Here is a 22,800-nt window from a genome sequence, read left to right on the forward strand (position 1 = left end):
AATTGACATTCAGCAAGGACATGTTTTGAGGATCCGGGATTCACTCAAGATTCTCCTAGGTTCTAGGTTCCATCCCTTCCCAAGGTGGACCCTTCCCTGTGCTTCACCAACTGCATGCCTTTCAAAACCTGGGGTGCATCTCCCTCAAGTGACATGCTTCTCTTGACTCCTCAGGCAGAAACTGTCTTTTCTTCCAGTGCATATTCTACCGATCTTTTCTTTACTCTCTATTCCACCGTAATAGTTGAGTCCCCAAGTTCTGAGACTTGGCTTTAGTCTCACATAGTTCTTGATACAAAGTAAGTGTTCAGTAAATGCCTTGTTAAACAAATGACCAAGTAAATAAGAGAATCTATCTATGTGTATATGATAGTTGCTTCTCTATGTGCATTTTAGAAAACAAATGAAACAACAGCAAATTAAGTATGCTCCTCTAGTTGGCAGCAAATCATCTAGAAAAGATTCTAAGAAATTATTTATTAATATTTCCCTATTTTCAAAAGGCAAGAAACAAAAACAAAAAATGTATCTCAAATGGATACGAATATTAAACTTTATGTTCTCCTGATATAATTTTATACTGTTATTAAACATTAACGATAATGTTTAATTTAACTATACTTATTTATTTATACTCTATTTAACTTCACAAAGAATTTGAGGTGGCCTATAATAAATGTATGTATGAAACAGATGAATTTTAAGTACATAAATAACTATAAGTGAGAACAAACATATTGAAATAAAATAGCAATGCAAGGAGAAAAAGTAGAACCTGCAAGTTTAAGTCATAACTTTCCATAGAGTATACTTGAAAGAAATATAACTATGATGCTCTTAATGCTCAAGGCAAAATGGAGAAAATAACAGATGAGTAGTTCTTATTGTATTGGTGGAGGACATATTACTAATTATTTTCTAGTGAGCTAATTCTGAAACGAGACTTTATGTTGGATTTCATATAGGGAATACTGAGAGAGATAATTTTGAGGCAAAAAATATCAGTAATCTCAAATCAACAAATGCAGTTATAAATTTCATGTGACTGTTTCTATGACTCCCATCAAAAGAAGCCAAGGATATAACATGTAAATGGTTCAAGTAGGCTCTCCTCATTGTAGTTATAGTCTAGTTGGTATTGTGTGTTTTCTAAATCCCCAGCTATTTCTGATAATCCAGCAGTAACATACAACTACATTCAAAGGCCAAATAAGTAATGCAAAAGAGGGAGTGTGGCCAGAACAAGTCATGTGGGTCTGCAGGGTGCATATCATACATAAGGAGAATAAAGCTCAACTTACCAAGTTTTTCAGAAGATGAAAGTCTAGATTTTTGTGGGAAATTTTTCCACTTGTAAATGTTGGCAACTAATTAAAATAAAATAGACTACTTTGTGTGGCAAATGAAACAGATTTATAGGTATCCTAAGTATGAACCTTACCTTGGATTTTGACTTTAAACAACTCTTTTCTTACATCTTTTCTATAATTTGAAAGATGTTCCCTACAGAGGACATGATTGTGTGGTGACTGTAGGTGGGAAGTTTGTTTTTGTAGTTGTTGTTTTAACGGCTCAAATTTTATTACAACAATGCTACCTGTTGTCACAAATAGACCCCAGAATTTCAGTGGCTTAGCACAAGAGAAATTTCTTGCCTATTCAAGTTACATTCTATTGTGAGTACTCTTTTTGGTATGTAGGCTCTGCTCATTCATTGTTCTTCAGGGTCACTTGTTGAAAGAATGATGAAGCCCCTGACATCTTCCACATGTAGATTCCGATTACGATTTGGGATCGTCTCTTTTCTAGCGGGCCAGAAGGGAGGAGATCATGGAGGTGTGTGCTTCAGAAGCTTATAATGGTCTACAGAGTAATCCCACCCCCACCCCACCCCTATCTTGTGGAGGATGTGTTTAAAGACCACCCCCCTCCCCACCGTAGATGCCTGAAATCACAGATAGTAATGAACTCTATATATGCCACGTGTTTTTCTAATACGTACATACCTATGGTAAAGTTTAATTTATAAATTAGGCACAGCAAGAGATAAACAACAATAACTAATAGAACAAGTGAAATAATATAATAAAAGTTGTGTAAATATGGTTTCTCTTTCCCTCTCTCTCTCTCAAAATGCCTTATGGGACTGTACTCCCTCTTCTTGTAATGATGTGAGCTGATAAAATGCCTCCATGATGAGATGAAGTGAAGTAAATGGACAGGGGCATTGTGATGTAACGTCAGGTTACTCCTGACCTTCTGACAATATGTCAGAAGGAGGATCAGCTGCTTTGAGACCATGGGTGGCCACAGGTGACCGAAACCATGGAAAACAAAACCACAGATATGGGGGAATTACAAAACTGCAAGTGGTGTACCTCACTTCTGCTCACGTTCATTGGCTAACGTTTAGTTGTGAGGCCACAGTAATTGCAGGGAATGCCAGGAAAGGTAGTCTGGCTGTACACCCAGGAAGAAGTGGGAAGTATGGATCAGATTCTGCCATACCAGGGTTTAAGTCATTTATCTTCACCTGGATCTGTAAGTATTTACAACTGGACCCCAGAGGAATCAGAAATTGGTTCATTATTATTACTATCACTACTATCACCAAACCGGGTAAAAGTTGAGATTAAAGTTTATGCAATAAATACCAGACAATCAAAAGGTCTGAAGAGAATGTACAATTTGCTTCCATGCCTAATTTCACGATGTTCAATGTACAAAATATAACTTTTTTTTTTTTTTTTTTTTTTGCTTAAATAAAATCAAGTCTGATTCAGGCCCCTACTGTGATTGTTAGCCAGAAATTTGGTCTCCGTTATTGGTAGGAAGAATGGTCTTCTTTCCTCCCTGAGGTTTGCACAGGTACCCCAAGGATTTTACTATCCCAAGTGGAGAGGGGACACTATATTCTAGTTCATTGTGGCTGCTATTTTTCTGTTCTGAATGCCTATGGACCCATTCAAAGACCTATGGTTCTTGTCGTTCAGTGGTAAGTTGTTTTTTTTTTTTTAATTTTTTTTTTCAATGTTTATTTATTTTTGGGACAGAGAGAGACAGAGCATGAACGGGGTAGGGGCAGAGAGAGAGGGAGACACAGAATCGGAAACAGGCTCCAGGCTCCGAGCCATCAGCCCAGAGCCTGACGTGGGGCTCGAACTCCCGGACCGCGAGATCGTGACCTGGCTGAAGTCGGAGGCTTAACCGACTGCGCCACCCAGGCGCCCCATTCAGTGGTAAGTTTTAACAGAAGATTTGTGGGAACTCTTGTGCTATATATAGCACTCAGGGCCAAGTCTCCCTTGGCACACCTGCCTATTTGAGGTCATATTACCCAAAGGACCTAGGTAGAAGTGGAGTACTCTCCCTGCCATCTGAAGAACACCCAATACCTCACCCTCTTTGTTTTGGATGAATCAACTTCCTGCTCTCAGGTTTGTTTATTTTCTTTTCCATTTCAAAGCACCAGATTCCACTCCTTTTCTACTTGAGATATTTTTAGGTTCTTTTATTAATGAGACCAGGCTTCTCAACCAAAAGCTTTCCAGATGCTCAAAACTTCATCAATGAATGTTAACTTTCTCTCTTTCTATAGTGATCAAGGGTATTGTCGGTGTTGGCATAGTGGTGACTTCTCTTTATGAGACTGAATGAATTTTCAGTTTGGATTTATTGAAATTTATAGACTACCTAAAGAGTTATAGGGAAATGTATATTTGGATAGTTAAGTAGAAAATTCGTGAATTGTGTAGTTTGTTTTGTTGCTAAATGTGAAGAAGTATGATGATTACTGATTAAAATAAAATCTGAACTGTTAACTGTAGCTGTTAGAATTGAAATTGATTTTGACTATGCATTCATATCTTAGATAGTTTCTAATCCCCAGAGATTAGTCTTTCAACATTCCTAGGTATACTAGGCATTAACATCCAAAAGAGAAAATGTGAGCTCTCACACCAATCATGAGGTGTGATAGAGTCACCAGCAAGGTCGAAGAAGAGAGAGAGAGAGAGAGAGAGAGAGAGAGAGAGAGGATAAGCACCCATGCTTCTCTCCTCAACTTCTCCTTTACATGACCCACACACTCCTCCTCCCTCCAATAAACTGGGTATGTTGGCTAAATATTCAAGAAATGCTTAAGCATCACCTGTTTCTATAAGGACTTTTTCCCACTGCACACTCAGAACAGACTACCTGGGATTAGGACACCACGCTATTAGCTTTCTAGTCATGTTACCTTGGGTAAGTTGCTTGATCTCCGTGAGTCTCAACTCCTACCACTTCAAAAGGGTTATAATAAATGAACCTAGCTCATGAAACTGTCATCAGGATTAACAGAGTTAGTGTCATATTTAGAAAATTCTTAGATCAGTAACTGCCATGCTGTAAATTTTATATAAGTGCTTGCTAACTAACAAAACACAACAAAACCAACACCAGCATCAAAAAATGAAAACAAAAAACAAAACTCAGCGAACATTCTTCTGGCTTCTTCAGTGCTAAATTTTAATAGCATTCTTGGTGGGAAAATCCAGCATCCTGTTTATCTATAAAATGGAATAATCACAGAACCCAACTTAATAGGGTTATTGAGAGGACAAAATAAGTTGATAAAAGAAAAGGACTTAGAATTGTGCCTATGGCATAGCCCACCCTCATTAAGGTTGACGTTAATTACTGCACCTGCTCTTGTTGATTATCCTATCATTACTTGCAATATATGCTTTTGACATTTATCTAACAGTACCAGAATCCATTTTGTTGAGTTTAACTCTTAAGTACTCCATGGTATTCACAATAAATACACGTCTCTGTTGACCCAAAGAAGTGTTAATGCATATAAGAACTTTTTCTTGCGGTGCTGGGGTGGCTCATTCGGTTGGCTGAGTGGCCGACTCTTGATTTTGGCTCAGGTCATGATCCCAGGGTCATGGGATGGAGCCCTGTGTCAGACTCTGTGCTGAGCATGGAGCCTGCTTAAGATGCTCTCTCCCCCTGTGCCCCACCTCCACACACGCACGTGTGTGTGTGTGTGTGTGTGTGTGTGTGTGTGCATGTCCATGAAAAAAAGAACTTATTCTTACAAGGACTTGTGAGAACTTATTCTTTGTGCATGAGGAGGGCATGTAGGAGACCCTCTTCATGTGCCTAGAGAAGCCCAGAGGAATTAATACAGGCATTTCTGTTCACCATTGCTTGAGCAAGAACACAGTGATTGTGTTAGGCAGATGTCAATGCCACAGGGAATGGAAAACTACTGCTGAGAAATTTTGCAACTGGAAAAGATCATCTATAAAGCCTAGAGGTGATTCTGACCACACTCTTGTCCCTCCACCTTTGACTTTCTAACCTTTACTTTCTCAGCCCCCAAGGAAATGCCATCCTACCTGATTCTGTCCAATCCTTGCTTGACCCCTTAAGGAAGAAATCCCAACTGGGAGTTTTGAGTATGCATATTCCTCCTGTGTAGTGCTAAATGAAATGCAACTGGTTTAGCCAAAGTTTCTTTGACATTCATTTTTGGATGCACATTTCTGGAAACATTAATGTAAATCTAGTGGGAAAACCAGTGGAGGGGAGAGGAGAGTCAGTGAGCACACACCTTTTTGATGTTATATTCTTTACTTTCCTGATTTCACCAGTTGGCCTTGTTTTAGTCTGTCCTTATTCTGTTTAGCTTTCCCTTTCTCAGAAACTGCCAAGAATTCCTCTAGAACAGAAGCACCTACAATTGAGTTGAATGAGAAACCTCAGAATTATTAAGAATTTACTTTTTAAACATAAATTTTAATATAGTTTCCTAGAAATTACTGATGATGTCAATAGCCTATTTTGAAAAATAAAAAAGGGAAGTTGTTTCTAATTTTAAATGGTAATTAAAGTAACCGCTTATGTGCAGATGTTTATCATTTGTAATGTTTCAAATATAAATAATTTTATCTTTTGCCCAATCTCTTCCCTTTGTTTTAAATGTCATTAATTGAGAGCTGACATAAACCCCACTGGGAGATTGCAGGGAGGAAAAAATGTCCAGGAGAATTCTCTTTAGCCTTTATAAATGAAAAGGTATTGTCATAGCCTTGGAACCTGTAACAACAATTAGCAACCATATAAATAAATGATTTACACAGACTCATCTAAATGGGTGTGATTTCTCCAAGAAGGATAACCAGGCCACAGAGTTGCTAAATGGTTTAGGTATGAGTCATTTCAAAAATGAAACCTAAAATAATAAATCCACACCTTTTAAACTTTTTTCATTAAAAAAGTATGGCAATATTGTGTTACAGGATCTAAGGAGGACTTGAGCTTCTCATAGAAAGGATACAAGTAAGTCACAAGACTTCAAGAAGAGGTTAGGGGATATAAAACCATAAGAAATAGTTATTATTTGTTCATTCTTCAACTATTTTTGCTAATCGTACAAGCCAGTCTCATATGCTTCAGGCTTCATGGGTGCAGGGAGCCCTGGGTGCAAATTGTTATGGTTTGTCCTCATGGAAGAACTGGTTAAGAGGAAGGATTCAGAGAAGCAGGAGGAGGAGGCTTGGTGATCAAACAGGGAGGCTCTTGCTGGCCTTGGGGAAAATGCATCATACACCAGGGTAGAAGTGGGGGCCAGAACAATGCATACAGTCAGACTGGAAGCTCTGAGGAGGGAATAGGTGGAAATGAGAATGGGAGGCATTATTCTGCTTTGCAGAATTGCTAATGAGAATACAAGTAGATGTTTACATTAAGTGTTAAAAACAAGTTATGTCCAGCTTGAGCTCATGGGAATGTTTCCCCCTCAACAGTATTCCATGCCTGAAACACACTCATCCCCAGAGATAGAGCTCATGCAGTAACCAAAGTAATTAAAGAGCTGGATCACGGTAACACTTAAAGGGCTGCTATGTTCAGCTAGTCACTGTTGTAGATGAAAGTTACCCTGGATGGAAACCTAGGATTGAAGTGGATTTTAGCCTGACCAACTAGCATATTAAATGCTCAGAGATGTATGATTTGGACAAGGTCAAAGTTTAGTTGATGAGGGACTCAGAGGATGCTTCCATGACCTCTCCAAAAGTGTGTTCCCTGGGGCATTAATTTGCCATTTGGCCATAGATCTTAGGATAAGTAAGAACTTAGTCTTCAAAATGACTTCCTAGCAAATTGATCTTTTGCTGGTCGGTTTCAAGTTTGACCCCTTTGGAAATTCATGCCAATGAGATCACATGCTACTTGGCTCCCACTGCTCTCCCATTTATGTCTTATGTATCTGTGTGGCCTCAAACAGTATTAAGGATAAACAACCATATTCAAAATCTCCTTTAAGTATGGCAAATTCATTTTGTTAAGATGCTTTCATTTTGATTCCTCTTCATGGATGGGTTTTTATTTGTTTTATTTTTATGTCTGAGACCATGATCTGAGAAAACTTTTAGCCTAAAAACATAATTTCCTACAGCCTTATGAATAAATATTATGACAACAGGGTCTCTCTTCTCGCAATGCCCACATGTCACCCTAAAAATGCATGGTAGTAAGACTTCAGGCAAGTGTTTCTCACTCTGAAATGGTATGTTCACAGGTGTATTCTTAGGCTCATATGGTATATGCATATGCCATGTGCCTTGGAAGCTATTGTATCATCATCTTCAATATATTTTAGGAAGAGCTGATTGATATTTTTGACATTTTCTGTGGACTGTCACACATGCCAAAGCAAAATAAACCTAAGGTAGATAAAGGGAAAATACCAGAACATCAATTGAAATACTACCTTCCTCCTGGATTTCATTTCTGAATGCTCTAAGAGACTCCAAAGGTGGTACATAAGGCTAGATCAGTGCAGTAGTCCATTTGAGGATGGAGGGGGGTGGAGAGGTAATGAGGTTTAACATACTTTCCATATAATGACAGGTTCCTGCATGGAATTTACCTTTAGCATCACAAAAACTATGTCCTTATGGGCCTTCTACATTGCCCACTGGAGTCTGGGGAGTGTCTTTATATAGAAAAGTATAAGAAGGAATTTGTCAAAATCAATGGTTCAGCATATTCTTATCAGATATTATTAACTACAAAACATGTCCATACAAAGTTCAAAAATCACAGATTTATATTTTTTCTCAAAACTTTCCATCCATCACTGATGCTCAGATATAGCAATTAGACAATGCATTTTAAGGCCATTGTGGTACATTCCATATGTGTTTGAGAAAGGTAGTGGGTCGAGGAGGGTGATGAAGAGATAAGACTACCTGAACTTATAAGCCTGATGGACTTGGCAAAGAAATTATGATTCAGAGTTAGTGGTCAGCTGAGAGTATCTCAGAAATCAATATACTGTTGTGTGGATTAATACTTTACTAGTGTCAAACATCAAAATCACAATCATTCAGATTGCACCTGTGAAATTTTTTATATTCTGAGAGATAAAGAGTATTTGTCAACTTAAGCCATGCAAACAAGGGCTTTTCTGCAAAAGAGGTCTGTCATGGCCCTAAAGCTAATCAGTGAATTAGGGGGCAATCTTCTCCTTACAGTTCAACACCAACAGGGTTTCTAAGGTAGAGTCCTGTGATAGCAATCCTACTCTCATTTAACAGAAACACATTCTAATGAATTTAAGCAAAAAAAGAATTAACTGAAGATCAGGAGTAACTCCCCAGACTCTCCGGAAGATTCTCTCCAGAGGACCAGGCTTGGAAACTAAAGTTGGGGATGATGCTCTAATCGTACCACAGAACTGTCCCAGTGGAAGTGTCCACCACTGCATCACCCCACCTAGTAACTCTGAGGCCAGCCCTGGCAGCTTCCAGTAGAACCTCCTTCTGTACAGGATATTTCTGCTGTGAGTGGAGGGCATCTGAAATGGTTCTGATGTGAATTGTGGCATGGATGCTTCTAACTGGTGAAGAGGAGGTCTCAAGTCTGACCTGAGGGTGCAAGGAAAGTGGCAAGAGAATTTTAGATTTCCAGCTTGAGGTGAGGACCCATAAAGTTGGGAAACTTCTACCCTAAGGAAATTGTTCAAAATGCCTGGAAGGCAAAAAGAATAGCACAACACCTGCCAAACCCAGAATCTGGGTCCTTTGGCGGGCTTAACTAGGTCAGCTGTTGGTTCTGAGACACAAAGAAATTGAGGGAGATTCAACCATAGCCTGGGAAAAGTGATTGAGTTACTCCTTGGTATTTGTTTCTTTAAATCTTGTCCTTTGCTATGCCTGAATTTAATCTGTTAAAGAAAGGCAACAGTGTGATATTATCAGTTATTTATACTAATTGAGTAGTTACCAGTTTGGTAACAGCCCTAAAAAGAGATGAGGTACTGATTCATGCTACAAGAAGGATGAACTTTGAAAACACTAGGCTCAATGACAAATGAGACAAGAATATACACTGTAGGAAAAGACAGTTTCTTCAAAAAATGGTGCTGGGAAAGATGGACAACTACATGTAAAAGAATGAAACTGGACCACTTTCTAACACCATACCTACACAAAAAAACTCAAAATGGATTCAAGACCTAAATTCCTGAGTGACCTGGAATTTGTAAAAATCCTAGAAGAGGACACAGGCAGTAATTCCTCTGACATTGGCCACAGCAACATTTTTGTAGATATGTCTTCTAAGGCAAGGAAACAAAAGCAAAGGCTACATCAAAATAAAATTTTTTTGTACAGCAAAGGAAACCATCAATGAAACAAAATGGCAACCTACTGAATGAAGGTTTGCAAAATCATTTGCAAATAATATATCCTGTAAGGGGTTAATATCTAAAATATATAAAGAATGTATACAACTCAACAGTGAAAAAATAAACAACTAGATGATTAAAAAGCGAGCATGGGTCATGAGGCCAGGAATCACCTCCAGGTCTGCTGTCTGTCCATGTGGCTCGCCTGCCCTCCCAGCATCCCTCACCACTGCAGTCTTAGAACGTGCAGGTGGAGACTATCTCCCCCAGAGATGGGCTACTGTTCCAAAGCATGGCCAGACCTGTGTGGTGCATGACACAAGGATTCTTGAAGATAGAAAGAAATTTGATCCCTTCTAGAACAGAAAGAAGTTTTAAGTTTATGCTAGGGAAGCAGGAGGTGATCTGAGGATAGAAAGAAGTCGTTGCCCCCATAAGTATGGGTCAGAGAGCCAAAATATCTCCCCAGACTATGACTACAGTGCTCCTAGGCACCCAGGCATCACCCCACCAAATGCCACTCTTGTTTTTGACCTTGACATGGAGCTTCTGAAATTGGAATGACAGGAATGGCATCTTCCCTGAGCACCCCATTCTTGGATGTGCCATGGAGGGATGTGGTGCCTCCAGAGGTGCACACACGAATCTGCCAGTCGTGTGGAGCTTTTCCTGATTGTTCCACTACATTTCTTTTTCTTTCTTTCTTTCTTTCTCTCTTTCTTTCTTTCTTTCTTTCTTTCTTTCTTTCTTTCTTTCTTTCTTTCTTTCTTCTTTCTTTCTTTCTTTCTTTCTTTCTTTCTTTCTTTCTTTCTTTCTTTCTTTCTTTCTTTCTTTCTTTCTTTCTTTTTAAAATTTTTTTAATGTATGTTATTTTTGAGACAGAGAAAGAGCATGAGCAGGGGAGGGGCATAGAGAGAGGGAGACACAGAATCTGAAGCAGGCTCCAGGCTCTGAGCTGTCAGCACAGAGCCCGATGCGGGGCTCGAACTCACGAACTGTGAGATCACGACCTGAGCCGAAGTCAGATGCTTAACCGACTAAGCCACTCAGGTGCCCCATCCACTACATTCTTTAGATAAGCATTGATACTGAATGAAAGTGTTCTGTCCCCGTGGCTTTGATTTTTCTCTTTCTCCTCATATGTGTGTTGACCTAAACTATATGCCATGAACCTCAAGTTATTCATTTTATTTCATTTTCTTGTTGGGGTGAAGTTTCAGTTTCAATCTTTTAGATATAGGTTTCCATTTAAGTATTAGTAAAGTATTAACAGCACAAGTAATGGGTTAACTTCAGAATAGGAATTGGTGGGGGAAGGAGGATGCAAGAATCTTTATTTTATTTTGTTTTTCTGGGTGAAATTTTTATCTATTATTCATTAAACATTCTTGCTGCTGCCATACAAAGCTGTAGTAGATTTTGAGATGCTGTTGAGGGACAAATTCCTCTTTAAGTTGACAGATGTACATAGGTTGAATTAAAAGCCCTACCCAAAACTGAAGCAAAGAGGGGGAGAGCCTTTGCCTCCATTGCCCCACCCAAGCCTCCCCTTAAACATTCTGCCTTTTTTTCTTTAAAGTTTATTTATTTATTTTGATAGAAAGAGAGAGAGAGATGGAGGCAGGGAGGGGCAAAAAGAAGGAGTGAGAGAATTCCAAGCAAGCTCTGTACTCTCAGCTTGGAGCCGGTCATGGGGCTCAATCTCACGGACCATGAGATCATGACTTGAGCCTAAATTAAGAGTCAGACGCTTAACTGACTGAGCCACCTAAGTGCCCCAAACCCTCTGCCTTTTGAAGACAGATGGTTCTCACTGCAGTGTTGGAAACTACACGGATCTGCACCCTGGCCTGTAGGGACCTCTGAAGCCGCCTTTGTGGCCTCACTTTTTGTTTTCTCTCCCACCTTGTGGTTTTTCTAATGGATATTCAAGACTTTTGTAATCTCGTAGCTATCCAAGCTCTGCTTCCTAAATTTTAAGAACTTTAATCGAAGGTTTAAATTGAAGGTGCTGTTTGTAGACACTTGACACCCGATGAAAGCCCAGCCATCCTGACACACCCTTGAGTGTTGTCTTGAGAAAATGATGCTGGTCATCACAGCTTCAGTATCTCCTGGTTTTTGATATTCAGCTCCCCCTGCTGATTTCAGTGTTTCTTGGCTTTTCCTCCCCCTCTCAACACTTTGCTCTCCCTTGTAATGATTTGTTGAGGAAAATTTTTGCTGCCTACCTCCCACACCCACCTCCCTGAACTACACATGAGTTTCAAGTTTTAATTACCACTATAAAAGTGCTTTCTTCTGCTTTTCTCAAAAACAAACAAACAACCAAAAAAACAAACAAACAAGCAAAAAAACCTGGGCAGAGGCCCTAAACACACATTTTTCCAGAGAACACATAGAGATGGCCAAGAGACACATGAAAAGATGCATAACATCACCAATCATGAGGGAAATCCAAATAAAAACCACGAGATATCACCTTATACTTGTCAGACTGGCTAAAATCAAAAAGACAAGAAATAACAAGTGTTGATGAGGATGTGGAGGAAAACAAACGCTCATACACTGTTGGTGGCAATATAAATTAGCATAGCCACTGTGGAAAACAATATGGAGATTCCTTGAAAAACTAAAAATAGAAATACCATATAATCCAATAATTCTACTAATGGGTATTTACTCAAAGAAAACAAAAACAGTAATTCAAAAAGATTTATGCATGCCAATGTTTTTATTACAGCATTGTTCATGATAGCTAAGATATAGAGGCAACCTAAGTGTCCACTGATATATGTCTTTCTCTCTCTCTCTCTCTCTCTCTCTCTCTCTCTCTCTCCCTCCCTCTCTCTGTCTCTGTCTCTCTCTCTCTCTCACACGCACACACACACAATGGAATATTACACAGCCATAAGAAAGGATGATGGATGGACGGGTGTTGTGCTAAGTGAAATAAGTCAGACCGAGACAACTACCATGTGATCTTACATGTGTAATCTAAAAAGCAAAACAAATGAGTAAACAAAGAAAAAGCAGAATCAGACCTATAAACGCAGAGAACAAACTGATAAGTGTCCAGAGGGAAGGGAAACAGGGTGATGGGCAAAATAGCTGCAGGAGAGTTGGAGATACTGACTTCCCACTCTGGAATGGGTAAGTCACGGGAATTAAAGGCACAGCATAAAGAATGTACTCAATGACATTGTCATAGTCTTGGGTGGGGCAGATGGTAGTTACACTTGTGGTGAGCCCAACATAATGTAAAGGGCTATGTACTGACATCATCCTAACATATAACCCAAATTCAGAACCACTGCTTTAAGAAAGAGGCTAACCATACCTAGGATATATTGCACATTATGCCATACGGGATAATGGCAATCATCAAAAATTACTGTAAGAACTCAGAGGAACCATCCCTTACCCAGGCTGGAGATGAGGATTCCTCAGGGAAGCCTTCAGGCATGGCGTGATAGCTGAGTTGAGGATTCCAATATGGGGAAGTGAATGATGATTCCAATATGGCCAAGTGAAAATGGAGGTGAGCACGAGAGAGATCTAAGCAGAGGGAGCAGCCTATTCAGAGGCAAGGAGAGGTGAAAGATCCTGAGTGTTATCTTGAGGAAAGGAATAAGTCAAAGAGTACAAGACACATGTCATCTATTTTGTAGCCAGTGACAGCCACCGGAAGTTTCCTCTGAAACCAACTGGAGCTGGAAGTACCAGCACTTTCAGGTCATGGCATCTTCTGATTTTCTTGCATTTGAGCAAAGGTGGCAATATCCTACCACTTTGCGTATGAACTAACAGTGGAAAGGGACAATTCAGCAGTGCTGGGCTGTTCCAGGGAGGTTATTAGCAGTTGCAAGGCATCCTGGAGTTGTTTGTTTTGTAAAATAGTTAATACGCATCTACTCGTCTCGGGTGCAGGTGCATAGCCACTTTTCCAGAAGTGTTTAAGCCTATGGCACCAGGTAAAAATCCTCTACTGTCCCTAAATAAAGTAACCACTGAACAGCAGGAAGGGAATAAACTAGGCAATTACTAGAAAACAAACTGAAAAGGAGTTTCCTACAGAGCAAGAGGTGTCTCTTTCTTTCTTATCGTCAAAAGAACTTTGGGAGTTGGAGAGTTACCACCTAATTATGTCAACAGACCCTGCCTTTGGGGCTCGGCCCTGTACTCTTAGTATCTTTCAAGTGTGATTGCTATACAAATACAGGTGGTTCTCAGGTAGGGTAAACAATGCGCGGGTTATTTCCAGAGGAATATCTGAAGTTGCAGGGAGATTGCCTTTATCTCACGTGGTGTAGTCATTGGTATGATAATCCATATTCTCTTTTATTGAGGCTGGGTGGTCACTTCTATAACGTAACTTTAAAGATCTGAAGTGGAAGAAGCTTACTTCTTGGCAAATATTTAACTCTAGAGTGAAAGTTAGCAAAGGATCCAGGCCTTCTGATGGTTGTTTCTTTTTAGATATATTCATAGTATGTGTATATTGTATACGGCCTCATGCCTGCTGATACGTTTTCACAAAGACGTTACTCTCTGCTTGGATCCCCAGAACTTATAGGGAGATTCAACAGCTGGTCTAAGATTGAAAAGTCACTGGTGTCACACCTGGAGTATGAGGAACGATGGTTAGGCTCCAGTTCCTCAGCACAGATGAATAGTCCATTGTCTATGAAGTGTTTGTACTCAGTCGGGCAACTTTCATCTCCGTTTTCTGGGAAACTTTTATCCTTTTTAGTTTTTACAAAATATTTTAAATATTTTTTATTTCATGTGTATATGTACACACACACACACACACACACACACACACACACACGTAAGGCAGGCAAAGGACTTCTTGCAGTGTTGAAGGATACTGAGGGCTAGTGGTGTGCTAGTGAATGTTTAACAACCAGCTCCCTGGAGTTCTGGAGGAACCCTGATTCCCAGTGTTGGCCTATTTCAGTGGTTTACTTCCTCCCGCCATGGCCCTTTTTAAGCTACTGCTGTTAGATCAACCAGCTCCCAACTTTCCTGAAATTCTGACAACTTGCTCTCACATGCCTGTATGAGCTACCTCCACAATGTCACAGACGGAGGCTATGGTACTGAGAGAAGAAAGGGCTGTGGCTTGTATAGGGCATCCTGGGGCTGTTAGAGAGATTCATTTAAAGACCAGCCTCTTTTTTAAGAAATCCAAAAAGTTATCTTAACTCCTTTTCTTGATCCACAGTTGACAAAAGATTGGAGAACTCATTTTTCTAATGATCCCATGAATCTCTTCTAAATTCTGCAATTAATGTGGAGTTGGCAAACAGGTTTTCACAGACTTGATGTGTTTATCTCCATTTTATTAGTGTTGAATCTAACTTTGTCCAAGAATCCCACAGTAGGTCATAAAACCCAGCTCAAATAGATTGTCCCTGACATCTGGAATTTGGAGTTACCGAGAAGAAAGAACGCAAGAGATCAAATACCTACTCAGGTGGTCCTCAAGCCCACTGATGTCTGAAGAAGCTTTTCTAATGGGTGACAAGTTTTCTCCATGGCAGAATGCAACTGCCAGAAAAGCCTTCAGATACAAGATGATACTCAGAAACCATGGAACCGAAGGGCTAACAGTCAATTATGAATCTTTCTGTTAACTTAATTTTAAGATAATAAGTATTTCCTAAGCTCTCTTGCCTGCCTTGGTTTCAAAGGACAGTAACAGGATGATTTAAAGGCATTAAAATCCAGAGACAAGTCAATCATTACTAGATGCTGGCATGTGCCAGAGGCACCTGTGAAACAATTGTCTTGTTACTTTTTCCTTAAAGACCAGAAACTTGTCATGGCCATTCCAAAGACAACATTCTGGACTTGGTAGGACCCTGCCTTGGAAAGATAATCAAGAAACAATGACTGACAACTGTGTGTCCTTCTCAGAGTGAAGAACTTTCATTTTGTGCTTGGGTACATTAATTAGTTTCGGTTACACCCTTCGCAAAAAGCCCTTTCCATCTGTTACTCCCCCATGGGGCCCAAACAGCCCACAGGGCTGAAGAAATTGAAAGAGACCAGATAAACTTAAAACCTCTGCTTAAGGCCTCATTCATTTATTTCCAAAATATTTACAGGATACCTGTGGTGGGACGAAGCAGTATACAAAACAAACAACATCCTGCCCTCGTGGAACTTATATTCTAGTGGGGCAGGAAAAACGCCAAATAGATAAACTAGCCAATATATAAAGTAACAGAGGGTGAAAAGGCTAAAGAGTCAAACAGAATATGAAAAGGGGATAGGGATCCTAGGAGAGAGGTTTTATTTTATACAGAGTGACAGGAGAAGGCCTTACTTGGTAAGATGTCATCAGGGCAGAGACAGCATGTGATGCGCTCTGGGACTGTCTGGGAAAGGACACTCTACTAGAGGCTCCAGGAAGTGACAAGGCCACATGCCTGGTTTCAGAGCACAGACCTCTACAGATGAAAAGTTCTGAAGCGTGACAGATAAAATGGCCCTCAAGTGTGAAGTGCTCCTGCAGAGTCAGAGAATGTTCAAACTCCCTTAGGTCTCCAAGCACAGTGAACGACAGTTTCAGGTTTAGACTATGTCTGTGGTGCATGCTGGATGCTTTCCTTGGTGCTGGGCTGGAAGGTAAAATTTCTAAGGAGAGGGGGAACCAGTGTCCGTCAATATTCCTCAATAAGCTCGTGAATCCAACCCCTTGCCTATCGGCTCTGCATGGCCATAGAAAAACCCCCACACCCGCCCTCCCCAAAAGGTGTCTATTATGGTGTTTGGTTGGTTTATACTTGTCCTCTGGGTAGTTCCTGACAGCAATAATAGATGGTAATCTGATCATACAGATGTCTCTCTCACATTTTGTTTGGGCAAAGTCAGTCTTTTCAAGTCTGTGGATACAGTTGATGTTGAAAAAGCCTTGGGCTGTTTGCAACCACACCTCTTTCCCCCTACCATCTGCCAAGGTCTTTGGTCAGAAAGAGTCCCTTTGTTTTTTATTACTGAGTGCCAGGTTGGTTGATCCATATGCCCTTGGGATAGTCGAGAAGTCTCCATTAGGCCACCTTAGTATTGAAATTCACATTCTACTGTGTCCTTAACATATTCTTCTTCTCTCTACTTATTTTCCCAATCCCATACGAAATATGATTTTCCTAATGAACCAGCCTCTTTCCACTACATGGATTAAAGGCTACAAGCCTATATTTGTCAAACTTTGCCCCATGCTAGTCAATACTTCTTTTAATTCTTTAAGTCTCTGCTTTATTTCTCAGTCAATGAGCTTGTAGGATTGCTCTCATTAGATCCATCCCCAGAGCTCCATTCTCTCTCTGACCACCAGGGTCACCCTGAGAGTCCTTCTTATACATTCCAAATAGGTCACAGGATTTTCCCCAATGCCCCTTTACAATTATGTTTCAGAGGTTTTATTAAAATTGGTGAAAGGCATTCCTTTCCAACGTTGTGCCCACACAAAAGAATCATTATTGATTTGACCCTCAGTTGCCAACTAGCCAATATTTTCTTTGCTGATGGAAATCATGGGCATTTCCAAAATTCTGACTCCTTGTGCCCCTCAGCACCTCAGGCCAACCAGGTTGTCAAACTAGCTGTGTATACCTCCACCCAAGAGCAAGATACCTAACCATAATCACACTCCGGAAAGAAATGAGAGCAAACTAATGGAAGACTAAAGACTTCTATTCCCATCCTTTACTCTTTGAGAAGTAGTAGTAACACCTAAAAAAGCCTATCTTCAAGGGCATTTCCAAGGCCAGGAGCTCTGCTTCACTTAAGAAAATAACTAGCAGCTATAGTTTTCTTTGAAACATTAACAATAATATCAACAACTTCCTTCATAGCCACTCAAAAGGAAAGGATAGGGAGAATAACATAACCTTTAAGTTTTCATTGAGAAAGGTACTGGAATTGCTCAATGCCCCATGACATTCATCTGAATGGATCCTGTCTAAGGGTGCCAGCTGGAGGAAATATTATTTATAAAAGCAAACAAGCAACATTCAGTAAGGAAGCAGAACCTGTGAAGTAATGTGGAAAATTTTTATTTCAAAATTCCCATTCTCAATGCTTTCCTCACTGGGGGGTTCATATAAATTAAACTGGTTTTGTTTGAATAATTCCTCAACTCCCCAAACCCTTCACTCAATGCAGCTCTTTCTGAACACTTTTCTCACGGAATTTCACAGACCCTAGGACAAAAATACTGTTGCCAAGATTTTGGAGACCATTTAATTTCACCACTGTCTTAGATCGATTAAGATGATATCCAAGTCTGCGTTAGGAAATCTATTGTGATTCATGGAGACAGAACCCTTGTGCGCTCTGTAGAATAAGGGGTCACCTCATTACTCACCTGCCTTCTCTCCTCCTGCTGCCATGGGAGATGCTGTCCTCCAGTTAGGGTCACTTCCTCAATGAAAAGAGAATGTTCAGGAAGTCACAGAGGTCCTTATGAAATAGCCTATTTTTTCCACCACCGATGTTGAGATAAATGAGGTTGTGTTAATCCCAAATCTTTGAAGCCAAACACTCATTTTCCAAAGAAACAATGAATGTTTTCATGAGAAGATTTTAATATGGGAGAGGATAAGTTTGGTAGTTTTTCAAGCACGTGAGGGGGTTCTTTTAGATAATCTGGAGATCTAGACAGGAACACCACAACAGAGCTGTTCAGCTCTTTGACCAGGTTTTGATACTCTTATAAAACTAAATATGGGGTGCCTGGGTGGCTCACTTGGTTAAACATCTGACTTTTTTTTAATGTTTGAGAGAAAGAGAAAGAGAGAGAGAGAGAGCACACACACACACAGGAAGAAGGGGCAGAAGGAGAGAGAGAGAGAATCCCAAGAAGACTTCATGCTGAGCCTGACCACGCTGGCCAACCAGGCTCCCCACGCATCCAACTCTTGATTTCGCCTCAGGTCATAATCTCATAATCATGGGATCCAACCCCATGTCACGCTCCACACTAATAGTGTAGAATCTGCTTGGGGTTCTTTTCTCTCTCTCTCTCTGTGCCCTTCCCTCGCTTGCATGTACTCTAAATAAACAAACAAATAAGCAAACAAACTTCAAAAAAAAAACCCTAAAAATCAAAGTACCTTCATTTTGAGCTCTTCATTAGCTTGAAAAGCCTTATGGAGGATTGACTAAAAATGTTAGTCACTCGGAAAGGGATTGCTAATAGCACTTACCTCTGTTTTATCTACTAAAACTCATTCCCAGTTCAGAACGAATATAAAAACCCTCATTGGCATCAGAGTAACAGTTCAGAGACACAGCCCAGAAGCCAACAAGTCATATTAGTGGTAACTCTTTCTAAAACATAAAGAGTACTGTCTTTGAAATAAAATGTGTACCTGAAACTCTGAGCAGAAACACACGTCATCACCTCCTCATCAGTCATAAACGGTGATTTCCAGGGTCAGCAGGACACTCAGAGGCCATCCGGTACAAAGTCCATGCTCTTGAAGGATCCCATTCCAGTCCTTGAAGGATGACCAGATATGATTCAATAGGCTTGTCTCTATTCAATAGGCTGGTGCTCAGCAGTTCAGCAGCCCTTCAACTCAAAGTCAAAGAAGCTATAGCTGTTGCCCAAAGGAATGGCTCACACCCCCAGGTGCTTTGGGGAGGACCTTCTGATGGGCTTCCAAGTGATCCAAAAATGCAAATCCTTTCTTTCATTTGCAAAATGTGTAATTCTATATATATTCACCTTTACATAGAACTATGATTTTTCACTAGTTAAATAAAAAATGAGTTATTATAGATAACTAATATTAGCAGTTCATAAACTCAACTCAGCACATTGGTATAATTTAAGAAAGGAGGTGAGGCACCTGGGTGGCTCAGTTTGTTGAGCATCCAACTCTTGACTTTGGATCAGGTCATGATCCCAGGGTGTGAAATGGAGCCAGGCCGGTTTTGCGCTGAGTGTGTGTGGAACCTGCTTAAGATTCTCTCTCTCTCTCTCTCTCTCTCTCTCTCTCTCTCTGCCCCTCTCTCCTACCTCTCTAGAAAATGAAATAAAATAAATAAATAAAATAATTTAAGAAAGGAGGTACTTTATAAGTAGTCTGTTACTGGAAAGCTACTGGTATGCATGAAAACAGTCAGGATGCTTTGTCCTCAGAACTTTGTTAATCTTGTGGCTGATTTTTGGTTTTTGATGGTTGCTTTTTTTTTTTTTTTTTTTTTTGCTTTGTACTTATAAATTGATATTGATTTATCTTTATCATTTTCAATTTACTGAACATTTTTTTGGTTATTAAAGATCATTTGGTTGGAGATAATTTGCTTATTTGATAACAAGTATTTGCATTAGTGGTATTTTTGGCTTACAATATCTTTTAAAGAGATAGTTACTAAAATATGTGCAAGTTAAGGTTTAAATAAGAATCATCCAGGTCACTAATGCTAAAGAAGATGGATATAACCCGCACACCACCACTTTAGCCAACATTCACCAAATGGCTAATAACATACACATTGTTTGGTAGATGCACTAATTGAATTTATACAGATGAGTGAGTTTCAATATACTATCAAGATAAATGTGATAAAATGGATTTTTTGTTTTCTTTAGGGGCATTGTTTTATAGCCCACATGTATAAGCTCAAGCTGAAAATTGTTCTTTTTTTGTTATCAACGAGTTATTTTCAGTTGAAAAGGAGGAAGCAACCAGGTAGATGGACTAGAAATTTTAGCTTTTCTCTATCCTCCGTCACTAAAGTGGGCCATGATTAAAAAAAAAAAAAGTGGGGGCACCTGGGTGGCGCAGTCGGTTAAGCGTCCGACTTCAGCCAGGTCACGATCTCGCGGTCCATGGGTTCGAGCCCCGCGTCGGGCTCTGGGCTGATGGCTCAGAGCCTGGAGCCTGTTTCCGATTCTGTGTCTCCCTCTCTCTCTGCCCCTCCCCCATTCATGCTCTGTCTCTCTCTGTCCCAAAAATAAATAAACGTTGAAAAAAAAAAAAAGTGGAAGAACCACTTTTCTGAATCACTTCTTTCAACCATAGCACACCCTGAAATGTATTAAAGTCACAGACACACCATGAGCCTTTTCCTTTTTTATCAAGGACATCATCAGATTGCCAAAGAGCATTTTAGCATAGGTGAAATCAAATAAGTTGCAAAATTCTTCTCTTCTTTTGGTTGCCCTGTGCCCAACCTGTGTGTCTTCTGAAAGTCATTCTCCTTGGGGAGTTTTGGCTCATAGTAATCATTTTTTTAGCACAGTTGACACACAATGTGACATTAGTTTAAGGCATACAACATATTTGTCCAACAAGTTTAAACATTATGCTATGCTATGCTCACCACAAGTATACCTCCCATATGTCACCATCCATTGCTATTACGATATTACTGACTATATTGTCTATGCTGTGTCTTTTATGCCTGTGACTTACCCATTCCATACCTAGAAGCCTGAAACTGCCACTCCCCTTCACTTCTTTTTGCCCACCCTCCTACCACCATCACCTCTGGCAACCATCAGTTTGTTCTCTGTGTTTACAGGTCTGATTCTTTTTGTTTATTCATTTGTTGTGTTCTTTTTTTTAGATTCCACATATGGGTAAAATCATATAGTATTTGTTTTTCTCACTCTGACTTATTTCACTCGGTATAATACCCTCTAGGTCCGCCCTGTTGTTGTAAATGGCAAGATTTCATCTTTTTTTATGGCTGTGTAAGACTCCAGAGTGTGTGTGTGTGTGTGTGTGTGTGTGTGTGTGTGTGTGTGTGTCTTCCTTACCCATTCACCTACTGATGGACTATTAGGCTGCTTCCATAGCTTGGCTATTGTATGCAATGCTGCAATAGACAGAGGTGTGCATATATCATTTCAAATTAGTATTTCACTTTCTTTGATTAATATTAAGTAGAATTATTGAATCATATGGTAGTTCTATTTTCAGTTTTGTTGAGGAAACTCCATATTGTTTTCCACATTGGCTGTACCAATTTACATTTCCACCAACAGTGTGTGAACATTCCTTTTCCTCCGCATCTTCCCCAATGCCTGTTATTTCTTGTCGTTTTGATTCTAGCCATTCTGGCAAGTATAAGACAGATATCTCGTTGTTGTTTTGATTTGTGTTTCCTGATGATTAGTGATGTTGAGCATCTTTTCTTGTGTCTGTTGGCCATCTGTATATCTTCTTTGGAAATATGTCTATTTAGGGTCTTTTCCCATTTTTTAATCAAGTTGTTTATTTATTTTTGGTGTTGAGTTGTATAAAGTCTTCATATATTTTGGATATTAACCCATTATTGGATATATTATTTGCAAATACCTTATCCATTCAGAAGGTTGCCTTTTTGTTTATTGATGGTTTCCATCACTGTGCAAAAGCTTTTTATTTTGATGTACCCCAATAACTTATTTTTGCTTTTGTTTCCCTTGCCTTAGGGGACATATTTAGAAAAATGTTGCTATGGTCAATGTCAGAGAAATTACTGTTTGTTCTTTTCTAGGATTTTTATGGATTCAGGTCTCACATATTGGTCTTTAATCCATTTTGAGGGTGTGTGTGTGGGGGGGTGTTAGAGAGTGGTCTTTTATTCTTTTACATGTAGCTGTACAGTTTTCCCAGCACAGTTTATTGAAGAGACTGTCTTTTCCCCAGTGTGTATCTTGCTTCCTTTGTCATAAATTAATTGACTATGTAATAGTGGGTTTATTTTGGGGCTCTTTATTCTATGTGTCTATTTTTGTGTTAGTCCCACGCTGCTTTACTACAGCTTTGCAGTATGTCTTGAAATCTAAGACTGTGATATCTCCAGATTTGTTTTTCCTTCTCAAGAGTTCTTTGGCTATTTGGGGTTTTTGTGGTTGCATACAAATTTTATTATTATATGTTCTAGTTTGTGAAAAATGGTGGTGTTATTTTGATAGGGATTGTATTGAATCTATAGATTGATTTGGGTAATATGGACATTTTAGCAATATTAATCCTTGTAATCTACAAACATGGAATATTTTTCCATTTGTGCAATCTTCAGTTTCTTTCCTCAGGGCTTTATAGTTTTCAGAGTACAAGTCTTTTACCTCTTTGGTTAAGTTTATTCCTAGGTAT

At 39.6% G+C, this 22,800-nt stretch overlaps 1 protein-coding gene and 1 pseudogene across 2 annotated transcripts in view; both read left to right on the plus strand.

Moving 5' to 3' along the window:
• Positions 1 to 22,800, plus strand: part of CCDC192 (coiled-coil domain containing 192) — a 215,460-nt gene that overhangs the window by 74,232 nt on the left and 118,428 nt on the right. The gene's annotated exons all lie outside the window — the stretch shown is intronic.
• Positions 9,838 to 10,442, plus strand: LOC123580055 (annotated as a pseudogene).

This window comes from Leopardus geoffroyi, chromosome A1, assembly GCF_018350155.1.
Source record: "Leopardus geoffroyi isolate Oge1 chromosome A1, O.geoffroyi_Oge1_pat1.0, whole genome shotgun sequence".
Classification (NCBI taxonomy): Eukaryota; Metazoa; Chordata; class Mammalia; order Carnivora; family Felidae; genus Leopardus; species Leopardus geoffroyi.